Source organism: Rhinopithecus roxellana, chromosome 18 (assembly GCF_007565055.1).
Source record: "Rhinopithecus roxellana isolate Shanxi Qingling chromosome 18, ASM756505v1, whole genome shotgun sequence".
NCBI lineage: Eukaryota > Metazoa > Chordata > Mammalia > Primates > Cercopithecidae > Rhinopithecus > Rhinopithecus roxellana.
The window spans coordinates 14,765,202-14,769,556 of NC_044566.1; the positions used below are offsets into that span (position 1 = coordinate 14,765,202).

At 34.9% G+C, this 4,355-nt stretch overlaps 1 pseudogene; it reads left to right on the top strand.

Moving 5' to 3' along the window:
• Positions 1-1,340: 1,340 nt before the first annotated feature.
• Positions 1,341-1,961, top strand: LOC104658561 (annotated as a pseudogene).
• Positions 1,962-4,355: the final 2,394 nt, after the last annotated feature.

The window sequence follows — 4,355 nt, forward strand, 5'->3', positions numbered from 1 at the left end:
TAATATCTTGAAAGAATACACTAATAATATTATTCTGAAGACAAAACTACATCTGAAAAATAATATTTTCTTCTGGGCCCTATATTTGAAGAGAGAATGTACAATCTGAACTTTATTCATGTCAATCATCATAGTTATTAATAAATTTGTTACCAAGGCAAGTGTAGTAAGTTCTTGTTATTTTAGATTTTCATCGTTATTCTGGATGACAAGTTCTGTTCTGTTCTGTTCTGTTCATCCTCATAACACACCATACTCCTCTGTCTGTCCCTTCCTCTTATAATCATCATAGCAGATATTTAGTTTTCTCCCTAATATTAGAAGCCCAAAGTAGAGTCTGCATTCTTAGTAGTTTCACTCATATTTCTCAAGTTACAAAGAAAACTTTCTTGACTCCTAATGTTAAGGTTAACACATTATGCCGTTAATTCACTTATATTTTTCTTGATATTGGAAGGCCTATATTCTTTTGCAAGGTAATAATGAGCAGTTCATTATACTATTACTCTTGTTATTATCATCTTCTGTAGCAGCAAACACAGCATCATTGTCTTCATCATCATCATCATCATTATCATCCTCACTGTTATCAACATCAATATTAAGAGATCTGGGACAGCTATATATAACAATCTTTGTCAGGATTTTCACTATGCCTTGATGATTCTATTGGCTTACCTGTCTCTTTCTCTTTTGATGAAAGTTGTCTTAAAGTGTTTGTTTTTCTGTTATTTTTTGCCAGATAGACATTCTTGTGTCACTCATTTTCAAATTTGTATTACTAATGTTTGATTTACTGAAGTTCAGATGCCTGATGAATTAGCAGTTAAGGCAATTTTTATTAAACATTTATTTACTAACAGAGTAGCTGACATTATAATGGACACTAAATTATATATATATATGCTGTTGCATGTATTACCTCATTGAATTCTTATCAATCCGAATGATATAGCCCTATTATTTAATATGATATATGTTTTTATATAAAAAATTTGAGGCAGGAAAAGGTTAAGTAATTTTCTCGTATTCACTTATCAGGTGGTGATGTGTCCAGATTTGAACTGTACTTTGGTCTAACGTTAATACAGAATTCTTATCTGCCCAGCTCTACTCTTATTTATTATGCATTATCATTACTGGTTCATTTTTTTGTCTGTCTGATTTATAATTTTTCATGTTTCTGTATGCCTATGATTGTTCTTCCATGACAGTCCAAAAAATGTAAATTCTCAGATCAAATTTCAAAGGAGTCAGAAGCTGAACAATTTGATGGTGTTATTTGCTCATATATTAATCAAGCAAGGAAGTTTATTATAGAAAATAGTTACCAAGAGAGCATGGCGGCGGGCGAGCTTGAGGGCGGCAAGCCCCTGAACGGGCTGCTGAATGCGCTAGCCCAGGACACCTTCCACGGGCACCCCGGCATCACAGAGCAGCTGCTACAGAGCCAGCTGTATCCAGAGGTGCCACCCGAGGAGTTCCGCCCCTTTTTGGCAAAGATGAGGGGGATTCTCAAGTCTATTGCGTCTGCAGACATGGATTTCAACCAGCTGGAAGCATTCTTGACTGCTCAAACCAAAAAGCAAGGTGGGATCACATCTGACCAAGCTGCTGTCATTTTCAAATTCTGAAAGAGCCACAAGACAAAAATCCGTGAGAGCCTCATGAACCAGAGCCGCTGGAATAGCGCTGAGCTGGAGAGTTGATGGCAACTCTCAGTTGACTGAGACAAAGCATTCACCTCAAATACACACGCCTGTTGCCATTATAGAGCTGGAATTGGGCAAATATGGACAGGAATCTGAATTTCTGCGTTTGGAATTTGATGAAGTCAAAGTCAACCAAATTCTGAAGACGCTGTCAGAGGTAGAAGAAAGTATCAGCACACTGATCAGCCAGCCTAACTGAAGATGACGTATGAAGGAGTTGGAGTTGTTGAAACCAAGGTGTTCATGATCCCTCCCTGCTGACCTTTTTTAAAAAAATTCTTGTGCCCGCATTGGTATTAAATCCTCGCATTCAATCAAAAAAAAAAAAAAAGAAAGAAAAAAAGAAAAAAAAAAATAGTTACCAAAAATGAGGAAGTGGACAAAAAGAAAAGGAAAACAATAAAAGCAAGTGGCAAAGAAAAATAGTGAAAAAAGGAATGTTAGTGCATATGTCTCTTAGTTCCACAATTGGATAGAGTCTTCATTAGCAAGACAACAGATTTCAGTCTATGCGGTCCTTCAATTGTTATCTCCTTGAATAAGCTTAAAACACCTGTCATCCCAAATTTAAGATCCCAATTATTTGAGAAATAAGCTCTGTTAAGTCCTTTCTTATAGGTAAATATGCAATATATTTCTTCAGGAAAAAAGAAGTGCCATTTAAAAAGGGTATTTTCTAGTGTTTAGTTAAAAATGCCCAGTATAGACTTGTTTGCATTCTTACCTTTAAACATTGACCAGATATTTGATCTTTATTAAATTATACCTGAAGCTTTCTTTCTACATTTTTGTTTCACTTGAATTATTTTTATATTGAGTTGCTATAGTTTGGTTTGTTTGATCCCTTCAAATATCATGTTATAATTACATCTCCAGTGTTGAAGGTGGGGTTTAATGGGAGATGCTTGCATCATGGGACTGGATCTGCAATGAACAAACGAATGTTCTCCCTGGGAGGGGGTGATGAATGAGCTCTCACTCGTTAGTTTTCCGTAGAGCTGGTTGTTAAAAGGAGCCTGGCACCTCCCCTCTCTCTTGCCTCCTCTCTTGCCGTGTAATCTCTACACACTGACTCCCCTTCCTCTTCTGCCATGAATGGAAGTAGCCTGAAGCCCTCATCAGAAGCAGATGCTTCTACCCTGTTTCACACATAGCCCGCAAAACCATGAGCTAAATAAACCCGTTCTCTGTCTAAATCACCTAGCCTCGGGGATTCCTTTACAGCAACCCAAAACAGACTAAGACATAAGTCTCCACTGCAGTTCTTATATCAGTGTTTAGAATATATAAAAAATATCAGTAGAACATCAAAATGAGTAATCTACAACTTTAATTCCTACCCAAATTTTCAGGGTTCGAAAAGGAATGGGCCATGCGTGGTGGTTCATACCAACAATCCCAGCATTTTGGGAGGCTGAGGAGGGAGAATTGTTTGAGACCAGGAGTCCCAGACCAGCCTGGTAACATAGCAAGACCCTATCTCCAGTTGAAATGAAAACAAAGAAGAATGTTAGTGCATATGTCTCTTTGTGTTCAAAAATACAATTTATATGTAATATAAATTTCAAAATTAATTCAATTTGTACATTTTAATAATGGTAGATATAATTTATTTACATATATTTTTGTGTTTTATTCACAGACCAATTATTTTACTGAGATGACTAGATAATTCAGCTAAAGAGGAAAAATAATGTGGTGAGCTGTGGCTACTTGAAAAGCTCTAAATTATTTATAACCAAACTGCTGCATGGCAGACATGTAGTTTTGTAGTTAGCATGAATAAAATTTGACTTGTTTTTGTTTCAAAAGTTAAATTCAATTAAATAATGATTTCTTTTAAATGTGTTAAATTTGTCATATATTTAAAATTTAAAGTGGAAAATATGGGAATTATCTAAATAAGTATATGTTTTAAAAAATATATTTGAATGATGATCACCTTTCTTTGGCTTAAGATAATTGTGGGGTAGGGGTTAATTCAAATAAAAAAATGTCAAAAGGCATGGTTATTCTCATTTATTAAAATTGTCTAAAATTAAGACAGTTAATTTTAATAAATGAGAATAACTTTTACTTTAAAAGACCACAAAACCTGAAGACTCCTGAGTAAGAAAGGACAATGAATTGAAGTTGTGAAAATTTACATAGTATACTAAAAGCCACAGACAATATATACTTTAATAAAAACTGAAAATATTTTTAAAGTCCAGGGATCACCAGACTCTAGGAATTTGAAAGATACATCTTTTGTTCAGCTGAGTTCTAACCAGGGACTCTTGTTATTACTTTGTTGATGCTTCCTAACAAATAGCATGTGGAAATCATCCAGCACTTTGTTAGGAAATCTTCCTCTTAAGACTATGCTTTTTACTTTATTGACTCCAAAGCTATTATGAAAGACATTTTACCAGTATTAAAATTCCCATGATCAATGCACAATTCATCTTAGAGATGCTTGTTTTTTTCCTTCCTGTTTTCCTCCTTACCCTTCCTTTATCTTATTTTCTTCACATTGCCTGAGAGAATAAAATGGTCCTTAACATTGACTAAGCCCCACATTATGTAAATGATAATGCTTTCTTGGGCCCAGAGAATTGTAGAACTCTTGTTGTACTTGCTAGTTCAGGACATTTTAAAATT